At 39.3% G+C, this 12,858-nt stretch overlaps 1 protein-coding gene across 5 annotated transcripts in view; it reads left to right on the top strand.

Annotated features, from left to right (window-relative positions):
• The window catches only part of KCNIP4 (potassium voltage-gated channel interacting protein 4), a 1,244,828-nt gene that overhangs the window by 1,027,906 nt on the left and 204,064 nt on the right, over window positions 1–12,858 (top strand). The window contains exon 1 of one of the 5 annotated variants that reach the window (XM_020882741.2): window positions 7,098–7,194. The exons of the other annotated variants lie outside the window; for them this stretch is intronic. The gene's annotated coding sequence lies outside the window, so the exon portion shown is untranslated. Of the gene's footprint in view, window positions 1–7,097; window positions 7,195–12,858 lie in introns of those variants that run through there. 5 annotated transcript variants of the gene reach the window in all.

The raw sequence follows: 12,858 nt of genomic DNA on the forward strand, positions 1-12,858 counted from the left end.
TTTTGATATTTAGAACACACTAAAAAAAAAAAAAAAGAGAGAGAGTCTGAGTGTAATTTATTTCCATACAGTAATAGTGCCAATGTGCTTCTCCTTGTGCTACGTAACCGAGAGCTTCTAGTGCCTCTTTCAAGTCTCCAAAGTAGCTTGGAAACTTTTGATTAGTTGATTATGACTTTTTTTAAAACTCTTTCTTTTTTTCTACTATTAAGATTTCACATCAGAATTATCCTGCAAAGCAGAGATAGCCACAAACCAAAGGCATCAGAGGCAACTGTTCATTAGAATTTTATGGCCTTGGGAAATAATTTCAAATGAGACATTCAGCAGAGAGATAAAAAAGCACAGCTTAGACGGGCTTTGATATGGCTGGGAAAGTAGCCCTTTCAATTCCATAACAGGGGTGTGGAGATGGGGAGAGGACCTTGGATTTCTAAGTGAAATTGAACAAATATATACTAGGCACCTACTATGTGAAGAGCCATAGAGAACATGGGGCACTGTACTGTCCTTAAAAAGTTTTAAAGACCAAATAGCTCCTGAATAACTAATCCAAGATTTAAAATTGTCTGGTGGGAGGGAGCAAGGACTTTAGAAAACACAAACAGAAGAGCCATCTCATACAGGGAAGGCTACACAAAGATGGTGGCATTTGAAATCTGATGAGTTTGAGGGATCAAAAGACTTTGATAAAGACTGGAAGCTAAAAATAGGAATATAAACTGTAATTCAAAAGAAAAATGGCAGTTTCCAAAGTCATTATTTGTCATCAGGTTGACTCTAAAAAGGCCATTAATCCACTTAAGATATAATCAATCTGTGTAAATTATTGCTCTGAACCTGACAATGTACTTGGTGCTGATGGATTTGGGGACTTCAATTTACTTTAGCTTTGCTTACGTTGGGAACCCATTTCCTACTCCATCATGGAGCAGAGAGCTGGAATCTTAGTGAGGAGGGATGGGGATGGAGGAGTTGTACATTTCAATGACTTCCAGCCAAAGGTCACCAGGAACACACCTGTGGTCCAAAAACTTTAGTGGTGTCAGGGGTAAAGAACCCTTCTGCCAGTGAAGGAGACCTAGGGATGCAGGTTTGATCCCTGGGTTGGGAAGATCAACTGGAGGAGGAAATGGAAGCCCACTCCAATATTCTTGCTGGGAAAATCCCACGGACAGAGGAGCCTGGCAGGTCAGGGGTCACAAAGAGTCAGACACAAGTGAAGCGACTTAGCACACAGCACATTCTTTTCCGCGAAGAACACACAATATAGAGAACTGTGGGGCATCTCGAAACAGAGTGTTAGAAAAGACTTATAGGATTTGAACCTGTGTTAAGGGACTCTGATTTAGGAAGTAGGGCTTTGTTCCGGGTTGAATAAAGTCAAGAAGCCAGTGTAATTGGCTTAGTAAATCTTACATACAAGTAGTAAACCCTAGACAGAGGCTGAAACTGAAATTGGCAAAAACCAAGCTACATTAGCTAGGACGGTGGATATTTGGTTATTTTTGTGGTTTAAACAAAGTTCATGCTTTTCCTCTTCTCATATATGATTAGAGTGGTCTAATTTTTATCTTGATTAATCACAGGTAGACAGTGGTCTTTTCTGACGTTGATACACTGCGACATTTTATATTCAGCAAGAGCATGCTAAAGCCCAGCTGGTGAACCAGGGCCCCTCCCTAGGGTTCTCAGGAGCTACTTTCTCTCACACATGATAAGGGAGAGTGCAGAGTAAAGTGAAGGGCAAGTGAAGCTGTGAGTTTAAATCCTAATTAAGTAACTTTGAACAAGTTACTTAACCTTCCTGAGCTTGAGTTCCTTCTGTAAAATGAGGCTAATAAGCCCAGCATTTCAGGATTGTTGTAGGAAATTCAAACATAAGTGAAATATCTAGCTCTGTGCTTGGGATACAAATAGAAGCCTATATATGCCTTTCTTGTTATTATGATAGGATAACATGTTCATATTCCTGCATTATATCAAGTTTTCAAACTTCACATGTATAAGAATCACCAAGATGATGTGTTAGAATAAAAGACTGCTAGTCCCCACCATAAGATTTTCAAATTCAGTAGCTCTCAGTTAGCATCTAGGAACTGGCATTTCTTTTATTTTTTTTGGCTGCATCATGTGGCGTGTGGAAATTCCTGGACCAGAGCTGGAACCACACCAACCAGAGAAGTCGGGTTGGCATTTCCTAATGGATGCTGAGGATCCAGGGCCCATTTTGAGAACCACTTGGTTAGGCAATAAATCTAAAAAGCCAAATTCATGATGTTTGCAATGATTTCTTCACTGAGATTTTTGGCACCTGCCGAGCTTTATTCTAGAACAGTTGCCAGTCAACTTTTTGTATGATAAGTATCATAGTGTTTGTGGGTCATGCGGTCTGTTATAACTATTCAACTTTGTTGTTGTAGCATAAAAGGTATAAAAATAAATGGGTGTGGCTGTCTTCCAATAAATATGTATGGACACATATCCAAATTTCACATAATTTTCATTTCATAAAATATCTTTTATTTTTATTTTTTAACCATTGTAAATGTAAAACAACATAGCTGAAAGGTCAAAAGCATGTAGCAGGCTGAATTTGACTTTTTGCTGTAATTTGCCAACCCCTACACTAAGAGCTGGCAATAAAAGAGCTGATTAAGAAATAATCTCAGGTTGATGAGATCTTGCCTTTGGAAAAGTTGTCTAGGTTTTTTGAGCCCTTTGGTCTCATTGAGTAGGTGCATATCTAATCCTTTGTTTGGGATTGATGGAGTTATCTACCAAATTAGCAAGTGATTTAAAATAGGATGTATGTGCTTGTGTAATGTTTTCCCTTCCCCTAATTTCACAATTTCTAGGCTAATTTTGATGAGCATAATATAAATGAAACCATCCACATGATCATGTTATACATTGAGTCAATGTTGGGGCTAAACAGTTAGGGTCCCCCTGCTTACTGATTTTTGTTTCGTTTTCATTGCCTCTCAGATATGGAGGCATTTTGCTTTTTTCATTTGAGTTATAAACCCTTATCTTATAGGTTTGTTCAAAAACACATTTCAACTCTTTAAAGTAAACTGGTCCTCCTGGTGTTATATTATTAACATACTGAGTGTTTTGGGTCGAGGGCAAATACATTGAATCAGCAAATTTTTTTTTTAAAGTAAAATCACCGTAAGTTTGAATTCTCTTGAAAATGGAAAATATACAAACAGTGGGTAATTTCATGTTCTTTGAAGTGTGACAGACCTAAAGTCAGTTCACAGCTCGGATTTTGATGGTCCATATGGTCTTGGACAAGATTTATAGCCACCTTGAACATTAGTTCTTTCAAAAATGAGGTGAATTATAGTAGCTACCTCATGGAATTATTGTGAGAAGTAAATTAAATGATATTTCTTAAAATTATCACCAAATACTTTGTACGACTTAAAAGAGTTAGTATCATTGCTACCTTTATTCTTAACTTCCATTTTACCTATTACTAAACATGATCATTCATTCAATCATCCGTGAAACAAAGGTGTTTTTTTTTTAAGTGATCTGTGTACCAGGCAGTGTACTGGAAACTTAAAGATGTTGGTAATTGGGAACTTAGGGGCATAATTTCAGCTAAAGAAGTTTACACACAGACAAATTGGTTTAGTAAATATTCCTGGTCTCAAATGTTTACAAGGTATAGAGAGACATTAGAAAAGCCTGACCAGTACTGTTCAGAAGGTGGGGAATATCAGAAAGGACTCACAGAAGTGACCTTTGAGCTGAATCTGAGTGATACTTCAAAGCACTCAGCATCGCACATCCTTGAGAACCACTGACAGTTGACATAACCTCGTTTCGAATATTCAAGAACGCTTCGTGTTTATCCCAGTTTCTAAGTCCTGCCTCATATTCCTTTCTTTTCTCCTACAATACCTTCTCTTATTCAAATGCCACCCGTATTTCCCCATTTCAACCCAGAGCAAAACCTTCCCCCTCTCTCATACCACATTTCCTCCTTAATCTGAATTCTGTCAGTCCTGATGTATATCATACAATGTACACTTGATAACAGTAATCGTTCCTCAAGTCTTGACTTTGTGTTCATTTATATTTCTCCTCAGCTGGAGAAGAGACCATGCTACCTCAGCATAGAGTGAATTTTCCCTGTGTTTCCACAGGGTCCAGAGAAAGACAAAGTATATCATGGAGGCACAACAAATATGCATCGGTGGGTTTCTCATTGCATCTTTGATGGCTTGTCCCTTTAAATCAGTACACTTGTCTCATCTTAACTCCACACCTATCCTACTTTATTCCAATCTGACTTCATATTCTCAAGAGGGAAGTTTTTCTAGACCTGGTGACTGAGCTAATGCTCAAGATTCTTCTGTTTCAATTATAAAATAAAATCTCTATGTCTTCGGATATGATACGAAGGTCACGATCAGACCAATACTTCCTGTTCAACCTCATCGCTGGTCTTTTCTCCTTTTTCTTTTCCTCTTTCTCCTCAACTTCGTGTTTCAGCAACACTACCCTGACGTTCCCTGAGCATTTTGTGTTGCCTCCAGGTACCATAATTTTGTGTGTGCTGTTCTCTCTCCGAGAATGCCTTTCTTTCCTCATATTTCTGAAAACATCTTTTCAGCCTTCAACTCTTAGGTCATAGTCTACCTTCTCTGAAAAACGTTTCTTGACTTCCTCAGGCAGAAAAGATACTCCAGCCCTGTGGCTTCTCTGCCTCTTCCCCACCCTCACTTTTATTTTGCAATACCATCCAGCTCATTATTTCCCAAGCACCCTGTGCTATTTCATGCATCATGCCTTTGCCTGTTCTGTGACTGTCCCTCCTTCTAGAATAAAATTCCCGTCATTGGTCCTCGACTGATTGTATTTGCGCTCAGTAGCTCAGTCGTGTCCAACTCTGTGTCCCCATGGACTGTAGCCTGCTAGGCTCCTCTGTCCATGGAGTTTTCCAGGCAAGAATACTGGGAGTGGGTTGCCATTTCCTCTTCCAGGAGATCTTCCTGATTCAGGGATCAAATCTGTTTCTTGTGATTCCTGCATTGACAGGAGAATTCCTTACCACTAGTACCACCTGACCTGATTAACTCCTTCTTTAAGCTCTACTGAGCAACCATCTCTTCTAGAAAACCTCCCTTGAACTGCCTAGATGGATGAAGTTCCTACTTCTGTTATTCCAAAGCACTCCATCTTAGCACTACAAACTACATTAAGCCCTTGATTTCTCTGCCTTTCTCTTTCACTAAACTTCAAGCCCCACATAAGAGGAGCACTTATCTACAAACCCTCTGTGTCTGGGAGTGAGTAGATGGATGGATAGGTGATAGATAGGCAAGTTTCTTCAAAGGTTCTGGTAATAAACTCAGATTTCCCATCATAGTCTTGAACTAATTTAATTTTTAACCACTTTGTTTAAAAGGCAGGGTTTCTCAACTTCACTATTGGCATTTGTTGGCTGGGTGATTTTTTTGTGGAGGATGCTGTCCTCTGCAAGATAGGGCTATTGGTAGCATCCCAGGCCTTTACGTACTAAATACCAGTAGCACATGTCCTCAGACTCAGATGACCAGTGTCTCCAGAAACTGTTGAATCCCCCGAGGGGAAGAAGAGTAGGCAAAATCACCTCCCACCATACTGAGAACCATTGGGTTGAGGTACAATCAAACACAATTTGTGTTTTTATATACATATAAAGTCTTTTTACTTACATATATTTGTAAGTCATTAAAGTTCATTTAAGCATGAAAAGATTATAGCATTGGAAATCAAACCTGAAGGGGAATGTTTTTTCATTATAAAAGTAACAATCAATCGCTATAAGAAGTTTATAAATATACAAAAAGAAAAAATATAAATAAAATACCCATAATCTCACCATTCAAAGAATAACCACTGGTAATATTTTTACTTATTTACTTTCAGTTTTTTATACACATAGATTTGTTTCTTTAAATAATAATAGATGTAAAAAATTTGATGTAACTTTAAATTCAATAGTGGAGCAGAATTTTTTTTATTAGATTATAGATCCTTCATAAATATTTTAATACCTACATACATTATATTCTATAAATGTGTGTAATATAATTTACTTACCCTGATTTTAAGACATGTAAATTATTTGCATTTTGTCCAGTATTTGAAAAATTCTGTAATAAAATCTTTGGGTGTGAAATTACATACATATTTTGAATTATTTTCTTAGGAAAGGATCTTATAAGAAAAATGACTGGAACAAGACAATGGGCTGTTTTGAGTATCTTGATATGTATTTAAGATCAAATTGATTTTCAAAGTGATGGCACAAGTTTATCCGCCCTGCTGTAACGCAGGACTGCCCAGGGCTCTCTGCCCTGGGCTCACTGCACAGTCACCATGTGCTGTTGACCAGGGGACATCCTGAAGGTGGACACTAAAGACCATGTTAGCAAGCTTAATGTTAAGAAGCCCTGTCTTGGGGCTGAATTGCTAATGCCTTGTAATCTAACATTAGGACTCATAATTACATACAAAGTTCTCATTGTGGCTTGATGACGCTCTTTCTGTTCTGCTTTCTTGTCAATCAAGATGCACTTCCTTTATGAAGTGATTTCCACCTCTTATCTATCATCATGACCGTTTGAGCCATCAAGACTGGTGTTTAGTAGGCATAAGATTATTTATTGGAAAAAAAAAAAAAAACCTTTCTTCCCTAGATGAAGTAATTCCTGGGCCTGTATACATTGAGGAGAACAATTAGAATACATAAAATTATGACTATTATCAATAAATATTTCCTGAGCATTACTAATATATGCATTTTACTGAGACACATTTACATAGTAGGGAAGGAACATAATGTCTCTTTGAGAGGTATGCCTATGTTCCTTTCAAGTAGAAATGTGGGACATTCTGTGTATGTGACAAAGTCTGGGACCAAGAATCAGAGATACTGTGAGTAGGCAAATATGAAAGCCCATCCAGTCAAAGTCCCTATTACAGGTCATGAAAAAGTAATGAGCTCTACAGAGTTCCTTTGTGACTTAATGGTAGAACTTGGCTCTAGGGGCAGGACAATACTGAGTCTAGGAGACACAGAACCTTGAAAACAGACACACACTGGTCAATTGCTACCCCTGAAACATGCTGGCTATGTGCTCTATGCGTCACCAAAGTTCTTGAACACGTTTCCTCATCCATAAGATCAAGGTAATCAAATGTCAACCTCATAGATCTTCAAAATCATAGAGTGGTTTTGAATCAAGGCACAGACCCTTTTGTAACTCAGATTTTTGAATGACTGCTTCACTATCCCTTCTTACAAAACTTCTGGTAGAAAGCCTCCTAAACATTGAGAGCAGAACTGCTAAAAACATAATTTTCCTTATGCTGATTCTGAACAGTTTGCATTGCAATTTATACTAGACTGGGTTCTGCCACATATCAGATAGTGTATAGGCTATTTTCAATAACCACTTTTATAGGTGAAAACATTTGTTCAAAGGGGCTAAGGAATGTGTCTCATTTCTGAGCAACCAAATAGCAGAACTGGAATCAACCACAGACTTCAGAAGCTAGAACTCATATGTTTTTTTCTCTCCAACCTTCCTTGTAAGTGCTAGGTTGTTTTTCTTTCTTTCCTCTGTGCTAAGTCACTTCAGTTGTGTCCGACTCTTTGTGACTCTATGGATGCTAGCCCACCAGGATCCTCTGCCCGTGGGATTCTCCGGGCAAGAATACTGGAGTGGAATGCCATGCCCTCCAGGGGATCTTCCACACCCAGGGGTTGAACCCACATCTCCTGCATTGGCAGGCATCTTCTTTACCACTAGCGCCACCAGGGAAGCCTTTTTCCCCCTAAGTTTCTACAACTGAAGAAATAATCTAAGGTTCCCGGATTAGAAAGGTCAAGGTAGTATATTTGGAATAAGTGCTTTTCCAGACATCTATTTGAATAGAACTAAGTACATGAGTGACTTTATGTCTCAGTAAATTCATGGTTATTAATGACTTGGTAACAGAAACTCTCTAATGAATAAACAGGAGAATATTGAAGACCTGGCAGCAATGAGATGTATTGGTGATGTGATTCCAAATTTAAACAAATTACAGGGGGAAATGGATAATGATAAAATAATTAGAAACCAGAAGCACCTGAACAAACACCCAAATCCCACATCTGTCTTCACTATATTCAGCAATTCCTAAATATCACTGGTGCATTGAAGGAGAAATTAGCAGAGCCTTTTAACATCACCTAAGTGAAAAGTAGAATTAACTCCTTCCTGTTATTGAAAATGTTCACAGAGACAGAGGGAATGACCTGAACGCCTTCCTTTGTGACGACAGAGGTTGCAAAGCTAAACTCTTTTAGAAAATATATCTCCATTACAAATTTGCACATAAGCTGTAGGTCCCTAACAAGATCTTAGACTAAAAATATAATGATCAGAATAGTACACTGCCTTCAGTATTGTTATATATCTCTCCTAGAATATATCAATGATAAAATGAATGAATAGCTTAGCATCTTGTTGGTATTTTTTAGGCATATTCAATGAAGATGCAGAATCAGCAAAGAAATTCTGTAGTTGCAAAATCTTTGTGAACCTCTAAATTGACCTGCCTAGCTAATATATTTCAAATGCACACATTTTACAACAATAAGAACCATTCTTGCCAGTGGCTATCTAAGGTGAGTCTAGAAATGTTTGCCTGAAACAAATCTCACCCTACCATAATTCCAGAAGGACTGTTCTTTAGGGAACAGTTTAAGTGCTGGAATAATTATTTAAGGAAAATCTGTCAGCTCCTTTAAATGAATTTCCTCAGGCTAGGAAAGGAGGGAGATTTTTGAAGTGAACAGGAATTGCTTGAGATCTTATGCCATGACATCTATACTATGTCACCTCCTCTTAAAGAACTTTCACTCATTTCATTATAAATGATGTCATTAGTGGTGCTTCCTTGCAGTGCTATCTTCTTCACTCTGGGATGTGCTTTATGTTTTGCATCATAAAGGCACAGAGGTACCATTATTGACTGGAGTACAATTCCAGATATATACAGGGATATAGGATAGGAATTGACTAATTGGCCATCATTTCCTTGCTTTGCTTCTTTGCATCAGTTCAGTTCAGTTCAGTCTCTCAGTCCTGACTCTTTGTGACCCCATGGACTGTAGCACGCCAGGCTTCCCTGTCCATCACCAACCCTCAGAGCTTACTCAGACTCATGTCCATCGAGTCGACGATGCTATCCAACCATCTCGTTCTCTTGTCCCCTTCTCCTCCTGCCCTCAATCTTTTCCAGCATCAGGGTCTTTTCCGATGAGTCAATTCTTCGCATCAGGTGGCCAAAGTATTGTAGTTTCAGCTTCAGCATCAGTCCTTCCAGTGAATATTTAGGACTGATTTCCTTCTTTGTGTACTTTCCCCAAAATGTGGATGAGTGCTGACTATATTCATAGCTATGCTGGGAAAGAGTAAAAGCAAATCCCAGGTAGAGAGGTACAACAAAGTTAATGACATTTTTATTTCCTCGTCTGCATTGTCTCTTTGATTAAATAAGATTACTTAAAGTTGAAACAAAGTAAACCAATGAGAGATCTCTCTCCCCTGGAACCCTTAGGAGGCTAGGGGTCATTTATGTGCTGCTTGAGCTTGCGCTCAATCCCTCTGTTGAGTCTGACTCTGTGCGATCCCATGGACTGCAGCCCACCAGGCTCCTCTGTCCCTGGAATTCTCCAGGCAAGAGGACTGGAGTGGGTTGCCATTTCCTCCTCCAGGGGATCTTCCTGACCCAGGGATTGAACCCATGTCTCTTGTATCTCCTGCATTGCAGGTGGATTCTTTACCGCTGAGTCACTGGGAAAGCCCATTTATGTACTATGCCTCCTAATTAAAATAATCTTCCCCAAACATTTTCTAACTTGATGACAAGTGTCCTTTGTAGGAGAGAATTCTGAACCTTAAAATTAGACTTGCTCTTGTCCTGTCACACCACCGGTTGGTCCATGTTAGCTCTGCTTTTCCTTTGAAAGCTAGAAAAGTTGGCTAAAGGTAATCAAAAGAGACTTTTTTACAGAGATCTTTAAAAACCATATGCTTGCCATATTTTGATTATTATAAAAAATCGTAAGTGAAATGTTGGTATGCATCCTCGTTACCTTGAAGAGAAGAACAATGCTTAGTGAGCTGCTTGCCAACAGACAGGAAATCATCTTGCTTGACTACTGGAGCACTCACAGCATGTTTGCTCCTGTCTGATTCTGCCCATGTGTCTGCCTTCCTGAAATTACCTGCCTGCCCCTTCCATCCATGCAAGTCTAGGATATCTTTATATATATTGAACGCATTCTCCTCTCATGTCTTTACTCTCCTCTTTCCTTATAACTCTTACTGCACAAAATCCACTCTCCTATTCTCTCTTTCTCTCTTTTTTTTTTTTGCTTCCACTGTTTCTTGCATCTCTTCTTTTAAGTAAAAGCTTCTTGAGCACAGAAAACATGAGTTTATGTTTGTTTGTTTGTTTTTACTGTCCATAGCATATAGAGCAGGCTTCCCAGTTAGCTCAGCTGGTAAAGAATCTGCCTGCAAGGCAGGAGACCTGGGTTCGATACCTGGGCTGGGAGGATCCCCTGGAGGAGGGTGTGGCAACCCACTCCAGTGTTCTTTCCTGGAGGATCCTCATGAACAGAGGAGCCTGGTGGGCTACAGTCCATGGGGGTCTCGAAGAGTGGGACATAACGAGTGACTAAGCACAGCACAGTGTATAGAGCACCTGTCCCAGGGCACCTAGGATTTCCTTGGGCTTTCTTGGTGGCACTAGCGGTAAAGAACCTGCTTGTCAGTGCAGGAGACAGGAGATGTGTGTTTGATTCTGGCTTAGTAAAATCCCCTGGAGAAGGGAATGGCAACCCATTCCAGTATTCTTGCCTGGAGAATCCCACGGACAGAGGAGCCTGGAGGCCTACAGTCTGGGGTCGCAAAGAGTCAGATATGACTGAACACACTGCATACATAGAGCAGAGTTACTTGATTCCTTGAGGAAAAAAAGAAAAATCAAATTCCTGAGTAATAGAAATACTAATTCATGAAAGTAATAATAATTCATAATGATTTTTATTACTTATAAATCACTACAATAGATACTCCCATTATATTTTTGCCACAAATTTGCAAAGAGAAGAGACTACCCTGGTGGTCCAGTGGTTAAGACTCCATGCTTCAAATGCAGGGTCCATGGATTTGATTTCTGATCTAGGAAGTAGGATCCCACATGCTGAACAGTGAGGCCAAAAAATGAAATTTTAAAAACTGGAAAAATATATATGAAGAGAAAAAAAATATTTATAGATGAAGAAACTGAAGGTTAGAGAAATGAAATGACTTCCAATATTGTGCTGTCAGTATATTCTAACTAAATGTTTATGCCTGTTGTAAGTGCAAATCAGATGGATAATAGATGAGTTGAATGACACTTTAGAGATTTGGGTAAACATCCTAAAGCTGAGATTGAGAGTTAGTCATAAACCTGTGTTATTGCTGCGTATAAATTTTTAAGTACTTTTCAACACTTCAATGTGTGACTTGGATAGTATGAATTTTTACTTTCAGTTTCTTTCTTTTTTTAGTATGGAATAAATAAAATGATAAAAGAAATACAACATTGTAGGCTTGTTTTTAAATAAAATGGTACAGACATGGCTTGCTGGTTTCAATCTTTGGGTCAACGACCAATATGGCTACTGTGATGTTGACATGTGTATCTGACAACAATCCTTCTGACTCTGACTCTCAAGGTTCTGAAAGGAGCAGGATAAGCATCACCCCCTCTTACCCACACCTTGTTCTAAAGGAATAAGAACTAACACAAAGAAGTGGGTGTGTGTTGTGTTAATGTGGTCTGCTAATGATAGAAACCAGGTCAGAGGCTGCAGCATGGTATGAGAGCCACGTGGTCCTGCTGACTGGTCCAGAATTAGGGAACCTCTCAGTCAGAGGCAATGCTGCCCTGGATGGACCCTCGCACATAGCCTGGGTAGGGTGGTGATGCCTGGGGAGACTTAGGCTTGGAGGAGCACAGGACAGACCTGCTCTCATTGGGCAGTTTGCTTCCAGAGTGAAAATGGAGAGAAATTAAGCAGAACAGGGAAGTTATCCTTTTCATATTTACCCATCAGTTAAGTCATTTCTCCCCAAAGAAAGAAGTGAGGGTCCAATGATGCCAGGATGGTTTAGGGAAGACAGGAAAATGAGAAGGGAATACTTTTGCCTTACACCGATATTTTGACAATTTCCAAATAGAAAGTGCTAGTTTTATGAGTCAAAGCCACCTGGATCATTAATTATAAAATTGTGTGCATGCTCAGTCACTTCAGTAGTGGCCAACACTTTGCAACCCCATGGACCACAGCCTGCCAGGCTCCTCTGTCCATGGGATTTTCCAAGCAAAAACACTGGATTGGCTTTCCATGCCCTTCTCCAGGAAATCTGCCTGATCCAGAGATTGAACCCACGTCTCCTGCATTACAGGAAGATTCTTTACTGCTGAGCCACTAATCAAAGTGTGTGAAAATATTCAGGATTTTGTGTACAGTGCTTTACTCTTTCCTGAGTAGAAGTGGATTTTTGTTTCTTTGTTTTTATTGTATTCCAAGACCATTGTTTTCCATCTGGGGATCCCTGGGACCCTAATATCCCGGGTGCTTGATTCTCATGCAGATTCTCTGGTTCTGTTTTCACATTCACAACTTGGGACCAGACCTGACACTTTGTACTTCTAACAAGCACCCAAGTGATTGCAAGGCAGCTTAAGTTTATGAAGCACTAAATGTAAATCTGAGTTATTGAAATCAATTTCCATATTTTA

The sequence above is a fragment of the Odocoileus virginianus genome, chromosome 21, assembly GCF_023699985.2.
Source record: "Odocoileus virginianus isolate 20LAN1187 ecotype Illinois chromosome 21, Ovbor_1.2, whole genome shotgun sequence".
Classification (NCBI taxonomy): Eukaryota; Metazoa; Chordata; class Mammalia; order Artiodactyla; family Cervidae; genus Odocoileus; species Odocoileus virginianus.